Source organism: Sitophilus oryzae, unplaced genomic scaffold, assembly GCF_002938485.1.
Source record: "Sitophilus oryzae breed Bouriz unplaced genomic scaffold, Soryzae_2.0 scaffold_1307_pilon_pilon, whole genome shotgun sequence".
Classification (NCBI taxonomy): domain Eukaryota; kingdom Metazoa; phylum Arthropoda; class Insecta; order Coleoptera; family Curculionidae; genus Sitophilus; species Sitophilus oryzae.
The window spans coordinates 204,469-216,750 of NW_022145957.1; positions in this window are offsets into that span (position 1 = coordinate 204,469).

A 12,282-nucleotide genomic window follows, 5' to 3' on the forward strand; every position below is an offset into this window, starting at 1 on the left:
GTATTTTCTGTTTGCTTTTGTTTCTATTAATTTTTTTTCACAATTTTTCTTTTTGTGATAAACACTTTCTACTAAATTTTTTGAGCTTTTAAAATGAGATTTCTAATTAACATTTTTTTTAAATATCGTTAAAATATATCAAACTATTATACACTCAGATGCAAAAAAACGCAACGGAGAAATTTTTGGTCAAAGTGTTTTATTTTTGTTATTTTTAGCCCTATTTTTATGGTTTATTATTATTTATTATTTATTATATTATATTATTTTTATTATTTTCATTCTTCATTATTATTAGCCGTATATAGTTATATCAACTTTAATTCGTAAAGTAAGTTTTTTACAAACTTTAGTATTTGGCTTATTATACAGGGTTAATCGAGAGGTTGTTTTTTTACTCTAACATTAAAATACCCTGTGCAATAATTTCGTGTGTAAATTTTCCTAAAATATAATTTTACGGTCAGAATCATGTTCTGAGCATTTTGTTTTTTGGATCATGTCAGTACATGCCTTGGTTAATTTTTAAGAGCGAAATGAACTTGCTATCAACAATTTGCAATGTTTTCTATTACAATTTCTTTTTGAAGTTATTTTTCAATATGACAAGGCGGGTTTGGTCATTATTGTGAACTATATATACTATGAACTGCACATCCTTTTCAACGTTTGTGAAATACTTGGCAGTTATAGTAGCCAAAGGAGGCAATACAAAGTATTAGGGTATTTTTACATTTGTTTTCTGTTTGTATACTTGAGTATTACAGATGTTTTCTTCAAATTCGTTAGTTCAGGTTTGGGTATGAATGTTTATTAAAACCAGGACTGTATCATTAGTCTTTAACTTTTTTTTAATTTAGTATATAGTATCCAATGCAGCGTAATATGACGTTACGACAGTAGTCACAGAACCATCTCGTCATATAAAAAATTACATCAAAAAGTAATGATAATTGAAAAAATTGCAAATTGATCGCGATCATTTCATTTCGCTATTAAAAATTAACCAAAGCATGTATTGACATAAATCAAAAAACAAAATGCTCAGGGGTTATGATTCTGACCATTTTAGTGTGTAAATTTTCCTAAAATTATATTTTAGGAAAATTTACGCACGAAATTATTGCACAGGGTGTTTAAAAGTTAGTAAGTTAGTGCCAAATACTAAAAACTACAAATACTTTACGTATTAAAGTTGATATCATATTCAGTTTTTTATTATATTCTAAAACATTCATGAAAATAGGGCTAAAAATAACAAAAGTATAATACTGTCAATTTGACTAAAAATTTCTCCCTTGCGTTTTTTTGCATCTGAGTGTATTTATGGATGGCTAGCACTACAGTGACTCATAAAATAAAGTTGCAGAGATAATTTAGCAGGACAATTAGAACATAAATGTGCAATTATTAATAATTGTAATTTTGAAAAAAATTGTTCATTTAAATTATGTTACTTCATAATATTAAATTGTTCAAAAAAGCTAGTTAAATGCAAAATTCATTTTAAATTTATTTGCCTATTTTTTGTGCTACGCTGAAAATATAATATTTCGTTTTGCTGGTATCGCCCTGCGCAATAATTCATTACGAACGCAACGAGAAACAGAATTTAAACGTTTGATAAATAGGGAGGTTCCACTTTTGTCTAGGTAAAAAATGACCTAGATAATGTCCTAAAATAGCCGTAGAAAAACTTTGCCTGTGTTTTAGTTGGAAAATTTAATAATAATTATAACTGCGTTGACATTTTCGTCGAATTATTGATAACAGTAACTTGTCGAAGATTTATTAAGGTAAAGTTATCTGAAAACTGTCTTTTAATTTTTAAGGTTTTGAAGTGAAACTACTTAACGTTACGTGTAAAAATCTATTTGTTACACGTAAAAAACTATTTTTACGCGTAAAAAACTTATTGTTTCTGGTAACAAACCTTTTTTACGCAAAAAAATACGTTTAAAAATCTATTTGTTACACGTAAAAAACTACTTTTTACGCGTCAAAAACTATTTGTTTCTGTTAAGAAACTTTTTTTAAGAAAAAAAAATATTTTTCGCATAAAAAACTATTTTTTGCACCTAGAAAACTATTTTTTATACGTATAAAACTATTTGTTACCCGTAAAAAACTATTTGTTACGCGTAAAGAACTATTTGTTACTCGTAAAAAAACTTTTTACGCATAAAAAACTATTTTTTACCCGTAAAAAATATTCCTTTAATTTATTACTTTTTCAAGATTTCAAACTACACTTTTTCAAACATTTCCTTCAAATTTTTGAATTTAATTGAATCTTGCTAAACAATAGATGTTCTCTATAAAAATATTTTTAGATAATACCCTAAAATGAAAAAATGCATACTATTTAATTTATTGTTATTGTATTATTAAATATTACGCCTGCCTATGACGGAGTCTCATCTTAGAAATAAAAAATAAATAAATAATAAAGACGCTACAGATAACAAATTAATTTGTTTTCATTTGCGTTTTTTGCCAGACCCGCCGAACGCTACACGCTTTTGGTCGGGCCACTCCTACATAATGCTGTTATTTTGTTAACATTGAAAATGTTTCTGTTATCCTGTATAAGGGAGCCCAAATCGAATTAAAATGCTACATTTGCCACACCATGACGTCATATATACAAGGGTATAGGAAATCTCGGCGCAGCGGCGGCAGTCGGCCAGCGCGCGCAAAAACCATTACATCGCTAATGGTTTATTGATATATCTTTATTAGTTTAAAAGCAAAAAATATGGGGTTTGCTTTGGTACCTTGTCAAGACATAAGCGAAACTTTTAAATTGTTTCTTTTTTTCATTTAGGCCTTCGTTTTTCGTTAAATGAAAGTTATATTAAAAAAAGTCTATTTTTAAACCAAATTTTCGCATGATTGAAATGAGTTATTCATGTTTAAAGTTTTTTTGGTCATAAGCGCTAATGGAAATGTTTTTTTGTAAATAATTATAAAAAATTACTCCCTGCGAAGACTTTATTGTGTACTGGATCAAAAAATAAGTATTTGTTTTCTCTATACGATGGTATTAATATATCGATTTTTGATGATAGTGCCCTTTTACCCGGTCTAATTTTGTACTACTTCCGGAATAAGGGTCCCCATATCATGTACTGTACTTCCATCCCTGAAAAATTCAGCTTGTGACACCGAAGTGAGACGTAAAGTCAAAATAAGCTTTAATCTACCTACGTCATAGGTAGGTGTAGGTACTCTAGGTATATTCTACCTAGACAGTAGCTGACAGTAGTAATTAATTTGTTATCCGATAAGTAGTTGTCATTATATAAGTTTAATCATCTTATACCTCCTATAACGGTAGGTTTGGTAAAATAATGAACTTGCGTAACATGTTATACATGAGATAGAAAGTTTCAGAATCGATTAATACGCAATACGCTACGCAGTCAACTTGTTCCTATGCGCGGATGAGCGTCTTCAAGACTCTTCCATTGGCCAGGGTCACGACGCCGCCGAAGAGGAATCGGTCTACGTTTGGCTAAACAGGCTGGACACGGTGGACTACGACATTGGCGAGTCTGAATATTTATAAAAATTTGCAAAGTAAAATATGTTGGAAAAATAATTAATCCATACATATATAAAAGCTCAAAGGGTTTTTTTGTTGCATCCATCCCGCCGAAACCGCTTCACCAATCTTGATGATTCTTTTTTAAATGAAAGGTATATATGTGTAGATTTGTTATGAAGTATTAATGCTTAATGGCTATTTATTTGTGTAAAACGACTAAATACTACCTGAAAAACAGCTACATACAATACCTCCAGAAATAAATTATTTGTCATTGTCAGTGGTGTGTCATTGTCAGTGGTGTGATTAGCACAAATGTTCGTTTAAACGACATTAGTGAATGAGCTACACAAAGCGATTTTAGGAAATTCATCCTCTTAGAGAGTAAAATTATGTCGGAACAGTTTGTTGTATGAAAATTCCTTACTATTTGGTCTAGAAGAATGAAATCCTACAAAAAGAATTAGAAGAAATTTTTGAAATTCATCAACCAAATGGGTAAAGTTAGTAAAAATTTATATAAAACTTGGATTATACACATAAAAATTGGCACAAGGATAAAGCGAATTTATGAAATTTATACACTTAGGGAGTAGAATAGGGAATGAAAGTTTGCTGTACGAAAATGCAATACTATAACATTATAAACCAGACAGTATAAAATTTTATACAAGGGTTTATTTAGTGACATCGTAACGAAATATATCTTCCTCAATTATCCTTCAAAGAATAAAAAATAACCTATAAAGAGAGTATTAGTGCTCTTAATAAATAAAAAAAAAGATGAAAAATAAAAAACATCTATGCTCACTAGATCTCTATAAAGAAGTAAAAAATCATTTAAATCAATGCATGAACGATTTGAGGTGTAACGCGAACGTAGTCGCGGGAAAAAGCTAGTAATTTATTAAATTATTTTATTTAACTCATTAATTTTCATTGAAAAGGAATTTTTGTAATTCGCCACTATATTAGTTAAAAACTAAGAAACTCATATCAAATTTAAGATTTGCGATTTTGACTTATACTTTTTACAAAATCGGAAAACATTTTAAAAGAAAAAAAGCTAGATAGTGTAAAAAATATCTTTTAGATACAGTAGTAGGTATTAAAAAGTTTTGTGTTTAAATGGGGTTTGCCTTTAACAGTTAAAAAATTATATCGTAAAATGTAACTTTCCGTAAGAATTCTTTATCTGTCATCGATCATGATCTGTCATCATGTTAACCTGATGTTTTGTATGCTATTTTGTGTTTTTGCTTGTTTGTTTTACGGATAGGTGCGATCGCATAATTATTATTGATAATGTTTTATTTAATGTTAACATTACTACTTTTTCAGTGAATCTTTAAATCTGTTGTTTTTTGTTAAGTTCGTTATTTAAACATATGTATGTAATACACTCATATTAACACTAATCATAATTTTACGTTTTTATTCATCATTTTCAATGCCCCCCCCGGTTGCATCTTTGTAAAGGACTGTGAATTTTTTAGAAGCAAAAGACGCTTCACGCTAAAAACGCAAAAAGCGCTTTCTGTGTGGCCGTGGGCTTATGCGCGCTGGGAGTAAAAATTCAATTCACAGCCTACGGCCTACGAATACGTAGTGACTAGAGATGAGCAACAAATCGCAAATTACTATTCAATCGCAGCGATTTTAAAATCGCAATTGCAACTTACGGTTGGCTCTCATAGGAAACTACAACTGAGATTTCTTCAATTTGCGAGTTTCAATTTGGGCAACCAATATTACTATAGTTGCAAGTTGCGATTTTCTTGCGGATTGTGATTTTGTTGCGATTTGCGATTATGCTGCGATTGTGATTTTGCAAACTTAGGACCGTTATAACCTTCTACCTGCGAGTTTAATTTTTTAGGCGTTGCGATTTGCGATTTTGTTACGAATTTAATTTTGTGGTTCATTGAATTATTTATATTAAACTGTGATTGATTTTTTTTCTCTGATTTTATTTATTTATAGAGAAGGTATTATTTTCTAGGGCCAAGATCAATAATATACTGGGTTCATCAAGAATGGTTCGTCCCTATAACTTTTTTATTTTTTCTGATAAAAAGACGAGATTCGGTATGTTAGTATATGACATAAATTAGAATTGATTGACGTATTCAAATATTTTCGGTCACTTCATGTTTCACCGGAAATGACTGCAATTTTTGATTTTTAAATGGCACCCTCGGTATTTTTTTACTTTATTCGATAGAAAATGACACTCTGACGAATGAATAGTATGGCATATCACATGTCAACTTTTGACATTTACGCTTTAAAAATCGTATTTTAAATTTCAATCTAGAGTGCAATGACTGTGTTAGGGAAATAGGGAAGGTAGTTTTTCAAAGGAACGCTTGTTAAGAAATTCCTATTTGGATATCTTTGAGCATAAACCCTTTAGGTCAACAAGCAATTGTCCTCACAAAATAAAATCACTAGTAAACATATCCATTCTTTCCGCCAGCTTCATTTTTCTTGATAAAATAATAAATACTTACTTATTAACATTATTGTAGGTAAATTAAATAAAAATAACCTGTTATAAATTTAAGTAAAGTCCATAAACTAATGTCGATTTTGAAAATAGTTACTAAGTGTCACTAGAAAATTGCCATGGCGATATCAGCCATCTTGATAAAGTTTTATTGAAAAATTGTTTTCTATTCAAAATCTGAGCCATAGGAAAGCTGGAGCTGGTATACGAAACCCTAATATAGTTTGAAAGAGCGTTTAAATCTGCTTCGACTTATTTAAAAAAATACATAGCGTTGCTTTTGAAATAACGAATTTTTTATACAAAATAAATATTTAAAATCGACCAGCAATTTTTGATACCCTTGTATACATTTAAGGAAGCAATCAAATTTTTTAGTAAAGTTTATTTCTTTAGTTTAAAACTCAACACAAAAATTAATTCTGAAAAGTAATGTACAAGGTGTTGACAAACTTTTTTTATTACAGCATGCATATTTAAATATTTTTAAATATCTCAAAAACCAAAGCTTTTAAACATATAAAACCCTTATAATAAATTCCTATGTCTATTTATGTCCAAGAATCCAAAAATGAAATAAAATACCGGGATCTTAGTTCTGACAAACTCTGTACATTTCAAAATAATTTTAAATTATTCACATTGCCTTCCCACATATACCCGTAAAATATTTTGTTTCTACATCTTTGCGTTTTCGTATAATCAACCGAGGCAAATGAGGTGTGTCACCCTGTATAACATGTGTAAACAACTGATTTTTATTAACTTTTTTTAACTCTTAAGCTATAGGTACATACACCGACAATTATATACCTACTACAATATTTAAATATTAAAATCGCAATCGCAGGTTACAGTCGCAGCGATTTAAAAATCGCAATCACAGTTTCAATTGTGATTGGACAATCGCCAGTTTTGCTCAAAAATAATATTTTTTAATTTATTACTTTTTCAACATTTCAAACTACACTTTTTCAAAGATATCCTTCAAATCCTTCAATTGAATAGATGTTAGTAAGTTTTACTTCAAATACGCGCACATAGGGCACACACATTTTTTTAAATTTATATTAACGTAACTTAGTATAGTTTAACATATACAGCGTAACTCTCCGTTGCTGGTTAGTAGTTTAGATTAGTTATAATATAATATTAATCGGTTTAAAACGTTCTACGTCTTCCGATGCCATCTCTCCATGCCTGTCTGTCTATCCATGCGCCATCCTCGAGAGATCTTTCCTCTATAAACGTGTTCCCTTTCTGCCAACTTCTCGGTCTACTCGGTTTTCTTCTTCCTGCACGTTTCCAGTTTGTAATTTGCTTTGGGATTCTTATTTCTGCCATTCTTTGGACATGCCCGTACCATATGAGTTGACTGTTCTTTATCTCGTCCTATTGTATAACTTCCATAATCTTATGCGTTCATTAGTTATTCGTTCGAGTCTTGATTTGCCTGCTGATCTTCTCCAAAAATCCATCTCTGTAGCTTCCAGCATTCGTTTTGTTGTTTCCTTAATTGGCCACACTTCACAGCTGTACGTGGTTATACTCTTGATGATGTTATTATATATTAGTGTTTTGTTCCTGTTGTTTATGCTTCTGTCCTACACTATCCCATTTATTACCGTGATAGCATTCCTTCCAAGTTGGTTTCGTTCTTTAATTGCTGTATCCAACAGTCCATCATTTGTGATTTGCATACCCAAATATTTGTATTTTGTGCAGCACTTAATTTTCCTCACTTTTTCTAGTATTAGATCTTGTTCTCCTCCGATAGACATATATTCTGTTTTGTTAGTAAGCTTACGTGTCATATAATTTATGTCATTGTTATCTTGAGCTATGAGCACCTGATCGTCCGCGAAGCAACGTGTGTAGAGCATGTTATCTCCTTCTTCCGTATTTCTACATTTTTGCTTCCAATCTTTGAGAACTCTTTCAAGATAGATCTTGAACAGTGTTGGTGAAATACAGTACCCTTGTTTCAGATCTTTGGTTCCATTAAATCCTGTTGTTAACTTTTTGCCGACTTTTATTCTAGTTTTTGTTTGTTTATATAATGATTTTACTGCTTTTATTAGCTCCACGTTTATATTGATTTTTTTCTATAGCTTCCCAAAGTCTCAGAAGAGGAACGCTGTCGTATGCCTTCTGCAGGTTCACAAACACAAGAAATAACTCTTGGTTTAGATTGCTCTTTTTACTTATTACTTGAGTGACTGTAAATAAGAGGTCCACCGTCGATCTTCCGGCTTCCAGATTACTTATAATACCTGATTTAAATAGTTATTGACAAAAAAATTGTAATATTAGCTGAAAAAGCTTTGCGCCTTTTTGACTAGCATTATAACTAGGCTATTGTAACATGGCCAGTTGTTATATTCTAATTATTCCGCTGTCATTTTACAGAACAGAGTAAATCGCTTCCAACTAATATGCCAGGGAGACTTAATAGTGTCAAAATGTCTGTTATCCGGCAAGCCCTATAAGTATATTTTCACGCACATAATGTTTCTTTTTATTATAAATACTTGTCCACTTTTTCTCTTGTTAGCAAAATTGTGTAGACTGTTTAATGGCAATTAAAACTCGCCTTTTGATATTTTGTCGATTTCGATTTCCGTGATTAGATTTTATTAGTTTGCCTTAATCTAAGTCTAAAAGTAACATTTATTTTTTTTAATGTCATTTACTAACCCAAGTTTTAAATAAGTGCTCATTGATTAACCATCAAAAAAATATGTAAAAAAGCTGCTATAAACATAGGTGCGGAAATGCATAGTTTAAAGTTACAGGATGTCAAAACTTAAAAAATAGGTATTTTGTAATTATCTTAAATACCGATGAATGAGGCGATGATTTGCAGCTGTAATATAAGGACGCAAATCTACCACGTTAAGAACCTATATTTTTATAAAATTTAATAATAAATTAAATTACATAAATAATTCATTAATTTTTTTAAATTTTATTAAATGTGATTAATAAAACTGAGTTTATCTAAACAAGAAAAACAAGGAACAACTTATCTTCAGTTGGCATTAAGAGTCCATTTCACTAGTCCGAAAAAGTGGCAAAATAAGCGTTCAGCATTTAACGTTTTATGTAAAACTGGCTATGTATTTTTACACAAATGAAGAAGGAAATTAAAGATAAAGGATTATACTATATCCGTATTGTAGCACATTTTTAAACAAATTCTTTATTTTTAAGATTTTGATGGTCAAACATCAACAAAATATTCCTTATGTTTGGACTAAATTTTCTCGAAAATAAAGACATAATTTAAAATTCCGTTACAATACAGAAATAGATTGAAGTTTAGTGATTACAGTGATATTTAAGTAATATATTTTTTTACGGCAAATGCTCTGCAAACCATAATCATACGTTAATCAAAGCACGTGTGTTTGGAATTTTGGGTGTGACTTAACACGACAGGATCGGGCTAAGCCTTAGGAAGATTTCTGAAATATAACATTGTAAGATTCCGGTTGGGGATTTTGGGTTGCTGGTAAATAATCCACACTCGCGTGAAAGTTACAACTACTTTAATTACGAAAAAACTTAGTAAACAATAATAAAACGATTGAAAATCACCCGGCGTTCAATGTCACGTAAAGACCTTCGCAGACTGACTGCTCGGGCGGCGTTGTCGGCTTGTTCACCATATTTGGGGAACATGGGACAGCTCGGGAGGTCGTTACACACGTCGTGCCTTGAACTCGTCTCGAGGGAGGGCCAGTAACCTTCTTGGGACGTCCTCTTTTCCTGATGGGGACTATTGGTACCGGCGGAGGCGATGACTCGTTAGTCTATTTTCTAAAGTCAATATCGGTATCCGTGGATTCTTCAAAACTCTTGATTATCTTGGCTATATCTGGGTCTTTTATCTGTTCGTTCCTGATTTCGGTGGCACTTCGACGAGGAAATTCTATGGCAAAAGTGCAAATTTCACATTTGTCCTGTTCTAGGTGTTCGCAAGGGGGTCTTGACAGCATGTCAGCTACAACATTCTTTCTGCCAGGTAAGTATTCGATTTTCAGGTCAAAGGCTTGGATTTGGAGGGCCCATCTCGCCAACTTACCAGTTGGAGACTTAATACTTAACAACCAACGCAGGGGTTGATGATCAGTCTGTAACGTGATCTGGAAACATTCTATATATCCCCTGAACTTGTTTAATGCCCAGACGACTGCAAGAGCTTCTCGTTCTGTTGTCGAATAATTTCTTTCTGTGTCAGTGAGTAGACGACTTGCATATTCTACCGGATGCTCCTGTTCTCCTTCACCTTGTAGTAGAACAGCTCCAAGGGCGTAGCTGCTGGCATCAGTACGTATGATGTAAGGTTTGTTCTTGTCACATTGTCTAAGGATCGGGGCAGACACCAAGAGTGACTTCAATAAGTCAAACGATGCTTGTTCTTCGGATGTCCATTTCCAAACTGCATTCTTCTTAGTCAGATTGCTAAGAGGACGGGAAACTTCAGCAAAATCTTTAATAAAGCGACGAAACCAGCTGGCGGTTTGTAAAAACGATTTCACTTCGTGGACGTTTCTGGGAACTGGTCGTTTGGCTATGGCGACTGTTTTTTCTGGATCCACTGAGAGTCCTTGAGTCGTAATCAAATGTCCGAGATACTTAACTTGAGAACACGCGAACACACACTTTTTTCGATTTGCCTGAAGCTTAAAATGACGTAGTCTATCAAACACAATGTCCAAGTCTTCTAAGTGTTCATCAAACGAACTTGAAAGCACAATCAGGTCGTCAAGGTAGGTGAGTACTACTATGTTGCCATTTTCCTTTTTTAGTCCATTCCGAAAACGATCCATAAGCCGCTGAAACGTGGATGGCGCGTTTTTTAGCCCGAAGGGCATGCGGTTATACCGAAATGTGCCAAATGGTGTTACAAAGGCGGTTTTATCGCGATCCGGTTCGTGTACACTAACCTGATGATAGCCCGCTCTTAAGTCTATTGTTGACATGTAAAACGTACGTTTAGCTGCATGGAGCAAATCGTCCATTCGCGGCAACGGATAAAAGTCTGTCGTAGTAACCTGATTTAGCTTTTGATAGTCCACACAAAGACGCACACCTCCGTCTTTTTTGTCAACCAAGACGACAGGCGCGGCCCACGCACTTTCGCACTCTTCTATTACTCCTTCTTCCAGAAGCCGATCCAGTTCTTTTTTCAAAACTTGTTTCTTCTGAGGGGCCATGCGATAAGGTGGAAGCGCTATAGGGTGATGATCCTTGGTATTGATGTAATGTGTAGCAAATGGGGTTGATTCTCCCCCCACTTTGAAGATATCCTTTCTGGCTTCTAAAAACGAGTTGAACTGCTCTTTCTCATTTTCTGATAACACAGCTCCTTCATCTGGGCGAAGAATGTCCGCACATGATAACGTCATAGGCATTTCAGCGTTGCCTGAAGGTGGTGTACATGGAGGTTGCTCGTAAAGAAGGTCAAATTCTAGGCTTGGGTTATCAGAAAATGCCCATTTGTTTTTATGGGTCTTCAAAACAATTTTTGAATCTTGAACAAAGTCAATGCCGAGAAGAGTTCGAGCTTCTGTGTCAGGAAAGACAATGAATCTCGTAGGTATTGACTTGCAGTTTAAAATGACGTCAACCTTTGTTGTCAAAACCTTTTTCAATTCACTCCGACCATCAGCGAGTTTGACCATTATTTCTTCATCATTGAAAGAGTGACCTTCACTTTGTAGAATTTTGCACAAGGCCGTGCTAGCAACGCTTTGTTTCGCAGCTGTATCTATTAGTCCTTGACCTTGATGACCTAATATATTTATAGTTAAAACAGGTCTGTCACGAGGGCTAATCAAAGTGTCGAAACTGCAGAACTCAATTGACGAAGCCTCAGATTTTTTGCAGTTTGGGCAGTTGGACCGAATAAATCCTATTTTCCCGCAACCGTAGCAGCTTACCGATGACGACGAGGGCATGTGGGAGGTAGACGAAGAGCCACCCTTGTATTTTCCCGCACTATTTGTCGACGTGTTACTACCAGCGGCACCGCTTTCTGGTTTATTTTGAGTCTGAAGGACAAGCCAGTCCTTATTTTGCTTAGAACTCAGCAGTTTCCGACAATCATCTTTAGTATGTCCAAAATTCCGACAATATTGGCATCGAGGACGGTTTTCGCGAAGAGTTTCTTTAGTATCCGCTCTTTCTTTAAACTCAAAAGTTTCTTCTACTAATC